The sequence below is a fragment of the Hydra vulgaris genome, chromosome 03 (assembly GCF_038396675.1).
Source record: "Hydra vulgaris chromosome 03, alternate assembly HydraT2T_AEP".
Classification (NCBI taxonomy): Eukaryota; Metazoa; Cnidaria; class Hydrozoa; order Anthoathecata; family Hydridae; genus Hydra; species Hydra vulgaris.
Genome location: NC_088922.1, coordinates 62,252,501 through 62,270,192, shown reverse-complemented (window position 1 = coordinate 62,270,192; position 17,692 = coordinate 62,252,501). Strand labels below are relative to the sequence as shown.

At 24.7% G+C, this 17,692-nt stretch overlaps 1 long non-coding RNA gene across 1 annotated transcript in view; it reads left to right on the top strand.

The window, feature by feature from the left end:
- Positions 1–873: 873 nt before the first annotated feature.
- Positions 874–17,692, top strand: part of LOC136078330 (uncharacterized) — a 30,178-nt gene continuing 13,359 nt past the window's right edge. Inside the window, exon 1 of the long non-coding RNA XR_010637724.1 lies at positions 874–1,030. This is a non-coding gene — a long non-coding RNA (uncharacterized LOC136078330). The remainder of the gene's footprint in view (positions 1,031–17,692) is intronic.

Sequence of the window (17,692 nt, the reverse complement as noted above, 5' to 3'; positions counted from 1 at the left end):
TCAAATAAGGATGCTTTGCAAAAAATTGCGATGATTGGATCTTGGGAACAAAAAAGCCCCAAAAATTTAGCCTCCCCTGCTCCAAACGTGAGAGCAACAAGTTGATGAAATATTTTTTGTATTATTTTCAACTAGACTTATATTCATTCATAAACTTTAAATTTCATAGTAAAATATTTTAGCGTTCAAAAATTATGACCATATAAAGTTTAAACCCCCCTCAGTTTGAGAGGGTCGCAAATTTTTGGGGCTTTTTTGTTCCCAAGCTCTAATCATCGTAATTTTTTGCAAAGCATCCTTATTTGACATAAGTATAAACATCTAAATGTTTCGAGTTTGCTCCATGTCTGGAAGTTAGCTATCTCAAAGACAAAAAAATGCTTTGGGCGCCCCTGGCTACTGGATGCTGGTTAACAGTTAATAACAAGTAGACTTATTACTCACTGACTCTGATGACTCAACAACAGGCAACACAATAAAATAAAACTTTTATAAATGCAGTGAATAACATATGTAATCTACTTGCTTTAAAATTTTTACAAATTACTGTAAACGGAAAAAGTGTACATGGTCAATTAAAAAAATGCTTAATCGATGTAGTATCAACATTAAAAGAATCTTTTGAGTTGTTGAATTTAAGAGCGACTTTCTGTAAGAATCAGCCAAAAACACTAAATTTTTAGAGTGTCCTCTTTTAAAGCAAGCAAAATTTTGTGACAAGGAGAGGGAGGGGGTTAGTCGAATGTGACGTCATAAAAATTATTTTAGTATAACAGTTTAATTACTACGCGTTCGATTGAAGTAGTGTTTTAGATTGTCCAAATTTTTACTCACTCTTCTTATTTTTATGCGTATTTTAAATAGTTTTAAGTTCGCAAAAACTGCCATCACGTTTTTGAAGACATTAAAGCGCAGCGATACGAAATCATTAAATCAAGAACGGAAAAATTAAGTTTAGAATTTTAAATTCAGGGTTTAAATAAGTAAATAAAACATTTTTAAAAAGTTGTAAGAAATAACATAATAACATGTAAGTTAATTATCTTTTATATTATTTATTTTCGTGATTCTTATGTATTTAAACATTAAAGCTTTAGTTCCGTGCACATTTAAGCAAGAATATATAATAATCTAAATAACTGAATAAATATATAATAACTAAGTTAAATAGACTTGCTCATGCTTTTTTTAATAACATTGCATCTATTTCCGCATCTATTGCTCTCTCACAAGAACTTTAAGAATCTCAGATGCAGCCCATCGTGGTCAAATCTTTAATTCAGACAGAATGGGATGAGTACAAATCCATGTCAAAACCAACAAAAGTTGATGGCCTGAACAACATTTTAAATTGGTGGAAAGCAAATGAGTTGAAGCTTCTACTTCTTTCAGCTGTTGCTAGGCATTGGCTTTGCATTCCAGCATCATCTTCTTCTTCTGAACGGGCTTTTTCTTCATGTGGAAACATTGTTTCGTACAAGAGAACTAGACTTCAGCCTGAGAAGGTTGATAAACTTCTTTATATCCAGCAAAATTTTGACAGTGTTGAAATTCGTCGATGGAAGCTTATCTCCAAAGATAAGTTTGATGAAGCTCCGCATCTCCATGAAGATAATGCCATCCCTGGGTCAAGTACTGATTCATCAACCATTAATCAGTGATATGGAATGTTAATCAGTTCAAGTTAAAACTAAACATTTACATACTGAAAACAGTTTCTATGATTTTTTTGTAAAAAAATATGATAAATAAATATTTTGAGAAAAAAACTAATTCCGTTCCAAATTTTTAAAAGAAAAATGCACTTGAAGTCTTGTAATTTAGTAAACAATTTCAAGACTTAAATTTTGGTCTTAAAAAGTCTTGTCAAGTCTTGATTTACTTGGAATTATTTTTATGTAACAAGACCACTTTGAAAAAGTATTGATATGTCTTGAAACATTTCAAGACTATAATGGAATTGTCTTGGTATTGGTATTAAAATAAACTTTATACGAGACGCAGACCCTTTATTATATGTCAAAGTTTGATTAAGTTTTTAGAAATATTGACCAAATGGTATCGAAGGCATTTTTAAACTCGAAAAAAAGCAAAGTAAATACTTTACAATAAGTATTTCACTTGATTTTTATTTATTGGCTATTTCAGACCAAAAATTAATAAAATTGGTTTAGAAAATTTTTTTCTTTGTCTAAATATCATGCTACAAAATACGCAAAAAATGATTTTTATTTGTCATTTTTGATCTTTGTTTTCATTCAATAGCGCGATTATCCCATAATTTTTTTTTTGTTATTATAAATCTTTATCTACTTAATACCTAAAAGTATAAAAATACCTATGGGGAAGTAAAGGCTTAGTTCATTTGTTCATTAGTTCATTTGTTCAATAGTTTATTTGTTCTTTAGTTGATTTGTTCATTAGCTCATTTGTTCATTAGTTTATTAGACTCTTCTAAATCGTTTGTAGCCAAAATAATCACCGTGATGATTAATTGGAGTTATTTTACATAAGATGTCATCATCTTATTGTACATTACTATCTTTCTGATTAGACCATTGAAATCAATTTTTCCCAAAAGAAACACTTTTCATGCAGTCAGTTAAAGTACCAACTTCAGTTATCTGAAAAAATTTAAACACAAAATTCATGGATAAATAAAACTTATAATTTCTATAATAAATAATCATTTAAGTTTTAGTAATGTTGTTTATGTTGTTAGCTTTTTACTTAGTATAAGTAAAAAGCTAACATTACGTCATCAACAACAAGAACATTGTTTTATGTAGCATAAGTTTTAGTTTAATAATATATACAAAATTTTTACCTCTGCAACAACTCCTGGATATCATTGGTTTTTGTGAACAACTACCAACCAATCATCTTTCAACCATATAATAGAAAGTTCGGTTGCAATTTTATGTATTTCTTCTTGATATACCTTGGCTTCTTCATTTTCAAGTTCATTGTTATCGTCTTCTTTATTAGTCGGAGCTTTCCAATTCTTAATAGCTTACTCCATCTAGAAAACAAAGATCTTATTAGTTGACTTGAAACAAACTCATCAGCTGTAAGATATTTTTTTACCACTATGTTTATTTCTTCTGAATTAGAATGAACTTTCAAAGTTGCTTTCAGTATAAACTTTTTTTACTTTATTTAAAGAAGAAGATTGTTTAGATCTTTTGTGCTGTTCAGTCAGCAAATCCTCTTCTAACTCAATAATAGTTTCAAAAGATTCAATACAACCAATCTCCTGGCAAAAATGTACTTCATTCAGTACTTGTAAATGTAACAAGTAATTCTATTGATAGTTCAACTGAAAGTTTGTTGTAAAGCACTTTAACTCCATCTGCTTTTGCAACATCTACTACTGTTTCTATATCATTGCCAGCATCTACGTAACTTCTTATTATTGTTTTAGTGGATGCACGAACCCTATCGTATTGGTCTTTTCCACGGCAAGGCTCATTAAAGTTGTACCGTAGAAGTTTAAAGTTCTTATTTTTGCAGAGTTTGAACATGGATTCAACTGAATAGTTAGCATTATCAAATTTTGCAAAAATATTTTCTGGCTCATCTAGGAAAAACTAATTTAGAACTGATTTAGCAATAGAGATAACAGAGGAAACACCTTAATCGCAGCGATATAAAATTGTTAGATAAATATGCTTTTTGAGAAATATGTCTTTTTTTTTTTGGTAAAAAAAGACATCTATATGCATACCTATGCCTTTCTTCCCAAAGTAGTCCCTCTGACCCTCTCTTAACCTCACAGGTAATACCTTTTATGAATAGTCTTTCAAACAAAATGCTGTTCTATCATCTAGTTGTTTATATGCATCATTTTTTCCTTTTTTCTGTTGTGCATCTCTCAAGAGATGTTTTATATACTCTGTTGATACTTTAATGTCATATAATAAATCATCATCAACATCATTTTCATCTCCAATTTGGTTGACTTCTTCTAAAACGTCAAACGGTTCTTTGCATTCTTAGCATACAGAGTCATTTAAAATGCTACATGATTGCAATTTAATGTTTTCAGGAGGCAAATTAAGTTGAATGTGTTGCAATTTCATTTTCCAAATAGATGCAATAAAGTTTATATTTACTTTTTAAATATCTTTTTGATCAAGTTTCTCAACAGTTGATTTTTTATTGAACATATTTACTAATTGTTCAAGTGTTGCAAATGCATTCATCCCAGTAGCAGCCGTGTCATTTAAACCAGCCAGGCATTTTCTATGAAAAGGTTTAATTCCATTAAGTATCCGCAATAAAATTGAGTTGAACAGAGGATCGTAGGCAGTTTCTTTGCAACTTTTCCCATATGAAGTAATGGTATGACTGTTTTTTGCTGTTAAAATTACACTAGCTACAGTTTCAACATCACTAATGTCATACTTTATTTTGGAAATGCCATAAGAAACGCCTTATAACAGCCTACTTAAAAAGATGAAATCTAAAAAATGTTCACATTTTGGAATCGAAAGTTTGCTTCTTTTAAATAAATTCTTTTATGGGTAGTACATTTTCTCGTTAGTCCTATTTTATACTTTGTGCCCTTAAATGGGGTGCTTAAAAATTGCTTTGTGCATTTATTATGATCAATAAATGCCAAAATTACAAGTTGACTTGTTGCATCACTGTTTTTATACATTTCTACAAGTTTTTCACTTTCATCTGAAATTTCTGTAATTGCCCAGGAAAAAAAGTTTTATAGAATTTCTATAAACTTTTGGAACATATGGTCTATAGCAATTCTATAGAATTCTTTAGAATTTCTATAGGATGTCAATTAATTTCTATAGAAATTGCTATAAAACTTTTTTTTCTATAGAAAAAAAAGTAGAAAAAAAGTTCTATTGGAATTTCTATAAAAATTAACAGAGATTCTATAGAAATTCCATAGAATTCTATAGAATTTCTATAGACCATATGTTCCATAATTTATAGAAATTCTATAAAACTTTTTTTCCTGGGAGGTAATTTCATCACCTTCAAGCACTTTCAAAAACTCTTCTGATTGACCAGATGCAATTGGTTCAGCAAATTTTTTTCTGAAGGTTTCTCCCATACGTTTATATTTCTTTTGCATTTGTTGCTTTGTGAATTTATTGATAAGCTCAAGTTTTCTTTAAAACTGGAATTTAATTGGACTTGTTCCAAGACAAACTGTGATATTTTCTCTGATTTCATTTGAAGTATTAAGTTCTTCTTGATTTTGTAAAAACTCATCTGGTATAAAACCAATATCAGTTGCTATTGATGTAGACTTGTTTTCAGTTTTTATTTTTGTTTCTGTTTTCCTTGTCTCAGAATAGTATTCTTTTTAATGACGATTGCATATAATTGAACCGATTGAAAAGTATGAATTATAATGGAAAGATATTTGAAGTTTTATAGATATTGATGCGGGTCGCCCTAATGTTGCTTTCTTCTCTGTTTGTATTTTGTGATTAGGGTGCATTCATTGTTTTCCTTGTTTCCATCCTATTCCTAATGTATAGCGATGATATGCATATATTTTCTCTGTATTGTTAAAATTTCTGTTTAAACGATTTTCAATTAGAGATTTTTCGTTTCAATCACTCCCAAGCTGATAACTCTTTTAGACCTTAAAATAGTTTTATTATTTTATTATATACCTTCTTTATTTTACAACCTTCTTTATTTTACAAACTTCTTTATTTTACAACCTTCTTTATTTTACAACCTTCTTTATTTTACAACCTTCTTTATTTTACAACCTTCTTTATTTTACAACCTTCTTTATTTTGATTCAAAAACTTATTAACAGTACTAGCTATTAGGATTTACAAGTTACAAATCACGAGTTTTTACAAAAATAGGATAGTATTAGTTTACCTTTAGGTTGGTTTTAAGATGTGGTTGTATATTTTAAGTGAGTTGGCTTGTTTTAAACATTTCAATTATTCCGTTCAAAGCAGCAACACGTGTGGTAAGAAATACTTTTTTGAAGACATTTAATCAAAATGCCTTTACTAACTAACTGTTAATACGCAAAAGAGATTATTATAATATAAAATAATCATATTCAAAACATACTCAGGAAACATATTCGGAGTAAAAATTATACTCAAAAAATATGATAGAGTAACAAGGAAGCGTACTGAATACAAGCGCTTATAAATAAATATAGAAGCGGCTAGAAAACATCTATACTACTTATCCCAGCAAACATGACAACGTTGAATCAACGTTGAAAACCGGTCGCAAAAGATGTTGCGGAAACGTTGACAAAGTAATCGATTTTGCAAAGATATGTAACGTTGTTTAATAGACGTTGATTAAACGTTATTGCGTAACGTTGAAAAAACGTTACTAAATGACGTTACAAAAGCGTCGCAACTAAACGTTGAAAAAGCGTTACATAAAAAGCGTTGAATAAACGTCGCAACTTAGCGTTGAAAAAACGTTACCTAAAAAGCGTTGCATAAACGCTGTTAAAGCAGTCTATTTTGCAAGGATTTGTAACGTTGTTAGTAAAACGTCGATTTAACGTGACTCAAAGACGTCGAGTAAAGGTTGAAATATAACGTTGAATCAACGCTTAAATGCGCTGTATAAAATATCGCAAAATATTATTAAACGTAATTAAACGTGGCTGTAATATATATTGAATTGGCAAATAAAACTAAATTGTAAGTTGAACTCTGCCCCCGCAATATTTCCAAAATCAATTTTTAATACAAACAGTAATATACAATAATAAATATAAAAAAGCTTAACATTTACAATTTATAGATATATATATAAAAATATAAATATTTTCTTTAAAATTTATGTGTGCGAGTGTTTGCATATATATTTATGTAATATATAAAAATACAATTAACAGGATATCGTATCGATAGGCCAGGATATCATTGAGATACAGTATCTAAATCAAAAAACAAAACCATTAGTAGTCTGAAAGCAAATGTAAAAAAAAATGTTATTAAATTAGTATAATTATTATTAAATTTAAAAAGTAAATATATATATATATATATATATATATATATATGTGTGTGTGTATAAAAAAAATATATATATATATATATATATATATATATATATATATATATATATATATATATACAAAATATATATATACAAAATATATATATATATATATATGCAAAGCTTGTACCATTAGTAGTCTGAAAGCAAATGTAAAAAAAAAATGTTATTAAATTAGTATAATTATTATTAAATTTAAAAAGTATATATATATATATATATATATATATATATATATATATATATATATATATGTACATATATATATATATATATATATATATATATATATATATATATATATATATATATATATATATATATATATATATATATATATATATATATATATATAACTTATTTATACATATAATTTATAATTATAGGTTCAGGTATCACTCCATTGACTAGTTTTTAACTATATGAGTGACATCTAACCTTATTTATGTGAGTTTATAAATATTATTGTAAATTTTCATATTTTATGGTTAATTAAATGGATTATTATTATTATATATAAAATATATAGATAAATAAATAACATATATATATATATAAATATATATATATATATATATATATATAATATATATATATATATATATTACATATATATATATATAAATTATATTTATATATATATATATATATATATATATATATATATATATATACATATTTATTTACTTATTATACAGTAAACTCCCGGTTATTCGAAATGGCGCTTATTAAATTTTTCTGCTTATTGGAAGCAATTTTTATTTCCTGTGAATTTTCTTTAACAAATTCATGCAAATGCTGTTATGCAGAAATGCAGTTATTCGAACCTGCAGTTCTTCAAAATTTCGGTTATTCGAAACAATTTTTGCTCCCCTTAAAGATAAAAAAACACATTAAGGAACAAAAAAAAAATAAAAAATGGACTATATTTTCAATGAATTGTAAAACATTTATTATTTTACAAGGATAAAACTGAAGTACCACCAAATTCCAAGGGTCTTTTTCTTTTTTTTTCCTACTTTTATTAAAATTTGAAAGAAACTTAAAGTAGGTCATTTTAAAGAGCATATTCAGTTGTTCAAGTTTCGGGCTATTCGAAATAAATTCTTATACCCTTTGGAGGTTCGAATAACCGTGAGTTTACTGTGTATATATATATATATATATATATATATATATATATATATATATATATATATATATATAAATATTATATAATATATATATATATATATATATATATATATATATATATATATATATATATATATATATATATATATATATATGTATATATATATATATATATTTATATAAAAAAATAATTTTGTATATATTTATATATATATATATATATATATATATATATATATATTATATATATATATATATATATATATATATATATATATATATATATATATATATATATATATATATATATATATATATATATATACACAAAATTGAATAATTTTGTATATATATATATATACAAAATTATATAATTTTGTATATATATACATATACAATATTATTTACGTCAGAATCTATATAACTGCAAAAGTTTTAAGTTTTTTTTAAAATTTGATTCCAGAGAGAAAAAAAAAACATTTATAACTCTTTTTAACTCAATGCAAAAATAACTCTATTAAATGAACTTTGCTAACTTACAGTTTTTCTGTCTAAAATAAATGTGACAAAAGTAAGAAACATCTACATTTTTGTTATGAAATATAATGCTTTGTCAATAACTATTTACTTAAAAGTATTAACATCAAAAATATTTTGTTAAAGTTATTAACAATAAGCATTTTAAACTATATTTTTTGGAAATTAGTTTTAGAAAAAGTTAAAATAATAATAATGGTTTATCATCAAAATTATTCATTGGACATCAGATCTTGGGTCACTTTTGATCGAAAAAAGAGCCTAACATACAAGCAATGTGATGAAAAATATCAAATATCAGTAAGTGGTGTTAGGAAGATGTGTATAAAGTATGAAACAACTGGTTCTGCTGAAAATCAGAAAAGACTTGGTCGCCCCATTAAGACTTCAACAAAAACCAATATCCTAATTGCACTGATAAAAAAAAAATTCAACACTAACCTAAAGGCAGATTGTTGAAAATCTTAAATTAAATGATTCCTATTGAACTGTACAGAGAAGACTTAATTTAAGTGGTTTAATAATTTAGGTGGTTTAAATAAACCTTTTCCAGAAAAGTAAACCCCTCATTAGTCGTATAAGCAAAGAAAAACTTTTAGCATTTGCAAAACTGCATATTAACAAGTGTGAAGCATTTTGGAACTTAGTGTTATGGAGTGATAAGAATAACTGTCAAATACTTGGCTTAAAAAACAACAAAGAGTTTGGCGCAGACCTTGTGATGCACTCTAAGATAGAAACCTTACAAAAACAGTCTAGCATGGAGGTGGTTCGCCTATGGCTCAGGGATGTTTTGATTCAAATAGTGTGGGACGACTGGTGAATGTTGAATGTATAATGACAGGGAAGTTGTATGTGATTGGCTTTCAAAAAATTTATGCTAATCCGTTTAAGAATTGATCGCAAATTTTTTTTTCACCATGACAACGACCCTAAACACACATGCAAAGCGACACAACAGTTCCTAAAAAAAAAGTAAAGCTAACATCCTTAAATGGCCGCCATAAAGTCCAGACCTTAACCCTGTTGAAAATATATATGGGCAATTTTGAAATCTAAAATAATTGTAAAATAGCTCATTTCATTTAATAGAGTTACTTTTACAATGATTTAAAAAAAATTATAAATATTTTTTTTCTTGATTACAATCAAAGTTTAAAAAACTAAAATTTGCGATTCACTAACATAATTACTTGTCATTCTTTTGTTGGAGTCCTCTGTTTAGTCGTAAAATTAAATCCTTCGCCTTCTATCTTTATCTAATAATAGATACTTATAAGTAATTATTTATGTAAATACTAAATATAAACAAAAATGTAAAAACTAAAATGTAGACCCAGTGCAAACAGATTACGATATATATCTAGGCAATCATAATACAATAAACAGATTCAAAATTTTACTTATCCCAAAATAAAAATAAGATTTATTAGATGTTTATTTGATATAGTACTTCACCATTAATATAAAACTATAACAGTTTTTTTATTCATATAAAATTTAATGACCTCCAGTAACTTTAAATCTTTTAACTTTAAGCTTGTTCCATGAATAATCAATTGAAAAACTATTATAGGCAGCTTTCATTGCATGAACACCAGTTGACAAAAATAACTAACCATCTTCTTCCCAACAACATAGAGCAACTGCCTCTGCTTCAATCTGTTTTTAAAATAAACAACTTAAGCCCAAGATTGTGAAGTCATTGTAATAGATCATTTAAAAAAAAAGGCATTATTTGTTTTATTTACATATATATATAAATATATATAATTATTTATTTATATACATATATATATATATATATATACATATATATATATATATATATATATATATATATATTTATATATATATATAAATATATATAAACATTTATATATACAAATATATATGTTTATATGTATATATATATATATATATATATATATATATATATATATATATATATATATATATATATATATATATATATATACATATACATATATATATATATATATATATATATATATATATATATATATATTATATATATATATATATATATATATATATATATATATATATATATATATATATATATATATATATATATATATATATATATATATATATATATATATATATATATATATATATATATATATATATATATATATATATATATATATATATATATATATATATATATATATATATATATATATTCATAATTACATGCATTAATACATAATATTAAAATAAACAAAAAATACATATCAAAGGTATGTGATAAATAATAAATGTTAGAATTATATATACAACACCAACTCTAAAATTAGGACTAGAAATATAAACATTATATATACATATATAAAATGTATATATTTCTTTTATATATATTCATAAATTTACCCATATGTATATGCATAAACACATATTATTAAAATAAATAAAAATATATGATAAAGAATAAATGTTAGAATTAAATATACAACACCAACTCTATAATTAGGACTTAATACTTTTCCTATTAAAATTAGAAGTTTTTCAAAAAAATGGAAATAAAGTTTCTTATCCAAACGTGTTTTTATATAAAAAAAACTTAATAATGCATACTTTTATTATTGGTCGAAGATTTTATACTGAATATTTGCTTGATAATTAGGGTAAGGTGTTTAAAGTTTTTCAAATAAATAAAAAAATTAGTCTGTGAACAGACTAAATTTAGTCTGACTTATTATATTTTATTAATTTTGATATTACTTAAAACATCTGAATCTTATTAAAATTAAGTGCTATTTGTAACTAAGAAATGACATATTTAATACAACTTTGCAATTTATTAAAATGGTCATTTTAAAATAAATAAATCATCAACAAAAATAACCTGAATAAACCGAATATACTCTGAGATTTATGTATATTATATACAATTTGATGCAAAATCTAAAAGTTTTAAATTAGCCGCAATAAAAAGAAGTTATAAAACATAACTTTATCAAAATATTTTTTTTATACCATCTGCATGCATTCTATTAAGTTTTCATTGCCTTTTCTTTACGGCAAATTATTTTTGTAATGGCTAGTTAATGAGACAATAATTTTCAATGTGTCACTTCCTCAACGTTGTCAAAACAACGTTTAATTAACGTTGGCAAAATAACACTTTTTCAACGTTTTTTAACTACCACATTTTCAACGTTGGTATATGTAACGTTGAATAAGCGTTGTTTCATAAATAGCTTAAATACGTTGAAAAAGCAGCTAATGTCTAACGTTGATAAACCTTCAACTTTGCGACGTTTTTACAGTGATTATTTGCGTACTTTTATTCAACGTTGAATAAACGCGGTTTTTTGAGAAGATAATATAAGTTGATATTTATACGCTTATTCAACGTTGAAAATGTGACGTTTAAAAAGCGGTTTATTTTTAACGTTGATGAAGCATAGATTTTGAATCGTCTTTAAAATGGCTTTTTGCGTAAGTTGATTCCACGTTGAATAAACGTCTTTTTTTGAGAAGCTAAATTACGTTACAATTTCAACGCTTATTCAACGTTTAAATTTACCGCGATTTAGTATACAATAACAAACATTGATTCAACGTTGAAAGCGCGTTGTTTTTGTGACTGTAACGCTTTTTCTACGCTGCGACCGGTTTTCAACGTTGATTCAACGCTGACATGTTTGCTGGGATATTTTATTTTTTCTGAACTATCCCAGCAAACATGACAACGTTGAATCAACGTTGAAAACCGGTCGCAAAAGATGTTGCGGAAACGTTGACAAAGTAATCGATTTTGCAAAGATATGTAACATTGTTTAATAGACGTTGATTAAACGTTATTGCGTAACGTTGAAAAAACGTTACTAAATGACGTTACAAAAGCGCCGCAACTTAACGTTGAAAAAGCGTTACATTAAAAGCGTTGAATAAACGTCGCAAGTTAGCGTTAAAAAAACGTTACCTAAAAAGCGTTGCATAAACGCTAATAAAGCAGTCTATTTTGCAAGGATTTGTAACGTTGTTAGTAAAACGTCGATTTAACGTGACTCAAAGACATCGAGAAAAGGTGGAAATATAACGTTGAATCAACGCTTAAATGCGCTGTATACAATATAGAAAAATATTATTAAACGTAATTAAACGTGGCTATAGTATATATTGAAATGGCAAATAAAACTAAATTTTAAGTTGAACTCTGCCCTCGCAATATTTCCAAAATCAATTTTTAACACAAACAGTGATATACAGTAATAAATACAAAAAAGCCTAAAATATACAATTTATAGATATATATATATATATATAAAAATATAATTATTTTCTTAAAAGTTTATGTGTGTGAGTATTTGCATATATATTTATGCAATATATAAAAAAACAATTAACAGGATATCGTATCGATAGGCTAGGATATCATTGAGATACAGAATCTAAATCAAAAAACAGAACTTGTACCATTAGTAGTCTGAAAACAAATGTAATAAAAAATGTTATTAAATTAGTATAATTATTATTAAAATTATAAAGTAAAAATAAATAAATAAATATATATATATATATATATATATATATATATATATATATATATATATATATATATATATATATAACTATATTTATATATATAATTTATAATTATAGGTTCAGGTATCACTTCATTGACTAGTTTTTAACTATATGAGTGACACCTAACCTTATTTATGTGAGTTTATAAATATTATTGTAAATTTATATATAAATATATTATTATATATATAATATATATATATATATATATATATATATATATATATATATATATTATATATATACAGTAAACTCCCGGTTATTCGAAACGGCAATTATTAAAAATTTCTGCTTATTCGAAGGAATTTTTATTTCCTGTGAATTTTCTTTAACAAACTCATGCAAATGCTGTTATGCAGAATTGCAGTTATTCGAACCTGCAGTTGTTCAAAATTTCGGTTATTCGAAACAATTTTTTCTCCCCTTGAAGATAAAAAAACACATTAAAGGAACAAAAAATAAAATAAAAAATGGACTATATTTTCAATGAATTGTAAAATATTTATTGTTTTACAAGGATAAAACTGAAGTAGCACCGAATTCCAAGGGTTTTTTCTTTTTTACTTTCTACTTTTATTAAAATTTAAAAGAAACTTAAAGTAGGTCATTTTAAAGAGCATATTCAGTTATTCGAGTTTCGGGTTATTCGAAATAAATTCTTATACCGCTTGGAGGTTCGAATAACCAGGAGTTTACTGTATATATATATATATATATATATATATATATATATATATATATATATATATATATATATATATATACTATATATATATATATATATATATATATATATATATTTATATATATATATATATATATATATATATAATATATATATATATAATATATATATATATATATATATATATATATATATATATATATATATATATATATATATATATATATATATATATATATATGTATATATATATATATATATATATACAAAATTATTTTATATATATATATATATATATATATATACAAAATTATATAATTTTGTATATATATATATATATTTATATATATATATATACAAAATTATATAATTTTATATATATATATATATATATATATATATATATATATATATATATATATATATATATGTATACAATATTATTTCGTCAGAATCTATATAACTGCAAAAACTTTTTTTTATTTGATTGCGGAGAGAAAAAAAACACATTTATAACTCTTTTTAACTCAATGCAAAAGTAATTCTATTAAATGAACTTTGCTAACTTACAGTTTTTCTGTCTAAAATAAATGTGACAAAAGTAAGAAACATCTACATTTTTATTATGAAATATAATGCTTTGTCAATAACTATTTACTTAAAAGTATTAACATCAAAAATATTTTGTTAAAGTTATTAACAATAAGCATTTTAAACTATATTTTTTGGAATTTATTTTTAGAAAAAGTTAAAATAATAATAATGGTTTATCATCAAAATTATTCATTGGACATCAGATCTCGGGTCACTTTTGATCGAAAAAAGGGCCTAACCTACAAGCCATGTGATGAAAAATATCAAATATCAGTAAGTGGTGTTAAGAAGATGTGTATAAAGTATGAAACAACTGGTTCTGCTGAAAATCAGAAAAGACTTGGTTGCCCCATTAAGACTTCAACAATAACCAATATCCTAATTGCACTGATAAAAAAAAAATTCAACAATAACCTAAAGGCAGAATGTTGAAAATCTTAAATTAAATTTTTTCTATCGAACTGAACAGAGGAGACTTAATTTAAGTGGTTTAATAATTTAGGTGGTTTTAATAAACCTTCTCCAGAAAAGTAAACCCCTCATTATTCGTATAAGCAAAGAAAAACTTTTAGCATTTGCAAAACTGCATATTAACAAGTGTGAGGCATTTTGGAACTTAGTGTTATGGACTGATAAGAATAAATGTCAAATACTTTGCGTAAAAAACGACAAAGAGTTTGGCGCAGACCTTGTGATGCACTCTTAGATAGAAATCTTACAAAAACAGTCTAGCATGGAGGTGGATCGCCAATGGCTCGGGGATGTTTTGATTCAAATAGTGTGGGACGATTGGTGAATGTTGAATGTATAATGACAGGGAAGTTGTATGCTGATTGGCTTTCAAAAATTTTATGTCAATCCGTTTAAGAATTGATAACAAATTTTTATTTCACTATTACAACAACCATAAACACACATGCAAAGTGACACAACAGCTCCTCAAAAAAAAAGAAATCTAACATCCTTAAATGGCCGCCAAAAAGTCCAGACCTTAACCACGTTAAAATTATATAGGGCAATTTTGAAATCTAAAGTAATTGTAAAATAGCTCATTTCATTTAAAAGAGTTACTTTTACAATGATTTCAAAAAAATTATATTTTTTTTCTTGATTACAATCAAATTTTAAAAAAACATACAATTTTTAAAGTTATGTAGATTCCAACGTAAATAATTTTGTTTTTATTGTTAGAGTTCTGAATTTATCAAAAATGTTAATGCTATACATGTATATATATATATATATATATATATATATATATATATATATATATATATATATATATATATATATATATATATATATATATATATATATATATATTTATATATATATATATATATATAATTATAAACATTATCTACTTTTATATTCTTATATATATATATACATATATATATATATATATATATATATATATATATATATATATATATATATATATATATATATATATATATATATAAATATAGACATACATTTTATGGAAGTCAAATTTTACAATTAAAAATAGTCACAATTCCATACATAAATTAACTAAATTAAACTTACTTGAATAGTTTTAACTATAAACCATTAATTTAAATCATACAATGTACTTTGTTCATAAGATGGAAACCTGTTAAAACCATATCATTCCTCTATCTTTGATCCACCAGAACTTTACTAAATAAACTTGCACCTAAAATCAAATTATTACATGTCAAAAAAATTTAAACAGTAATTTTAAAATCAGATATGACTAATAGTTATTATTAAGTTTTATTTATTCTTCATTATATAAATGGCTAAATGCAAAGAGAAACACAATCATTCACTAACATAATTACTTTCATTCTTTCTTGGAGTCCTCTGTAGTCGTAAAATTAAATCCTTAGCCTACTTCTTTATCTAATAATAGATACTTATAAGTAATTATTTCGTAAAAAAAATATAAACAAAAATGTAGAAACTAAAATGTAGACCCAGTGCAAACAGATTACGATATATGTTTAGGCAATCAAAATACAATAAACAGATTTAAAATTTTACTTATCCTAAAATAAAATAAAATAGTTTATTCGATATAGTACTTCACCATTAATATAAAACTATAACAGTTTTTTTATTCATATAAAACAATTAAAATAGCCATGAGTACTGTAAAATTTAATGACCTCCAGTAACTTTAAATCTTTTAACTCTAATCTTGTTAAATGAATAATCAATTGGAAAACAATTATTGGCAGCTTTCATTGCATGAACACCAGTTGACAAAAATAACCAACCATCTTCTACCCAACAACATAGAGCAACTGGCTCTGCTTCAATCTGTTTTTAAAATAAACATCTTAAGCCAAAGATTGTGAAGTCATTGTAATAGATCATTTAAAAAAAGGCATCATTTGTATTATTTACATATATATATAAATATATATAATTAAATATATATATATATATACATATATGTTTATATTATATATATATATATATAATATATATATATATATATATATATATATACATTTATAAACAAATATATATGTTTATATGTATATATATATATGTATATATATATATATATATATATATATATATATATATTTATATATATATATATATGTATGTATATATATATATACATATATATATCATATATTATATATACTATAACACTATATATCATATATAAATATATATTGCAATACCCCTAAGTATTTATTTATAAATTAGGTAAATATAAAAACCATCAAGTTTATTTAAATTGAATTTTATATAAATATAACCACCCAGCAAACATTCAGCGTGAATAGTTGAAAACCGGTCGCAGCGTGAAAAAGCTTAAGTCACATATAAACAACGCTTTCATACGTTGAATCAATGTTTTTATTAGTATACTAATATCGCGGAGTGTTACTACGTTGACTATCTTATAGCCTTGACATCGCAAGGGAGTGCTAGCTTCATCGACTGACAAATAGCCGTGTACTCGCAAGGGCGTGCTGCTACATCGACTGACGCAAATAGCGCGACCTGTAACGGACGATGCTGCTACATCGACTGAGGGTCTAGGTTGGGGCAGGTAGTCTATCATTACGTTAAAAAAATAAACTTTCGGTCTTGCATTTTAACTGTCACTTTTTGTCAACAAAGTATCGAATAAGCGTTTCGGAA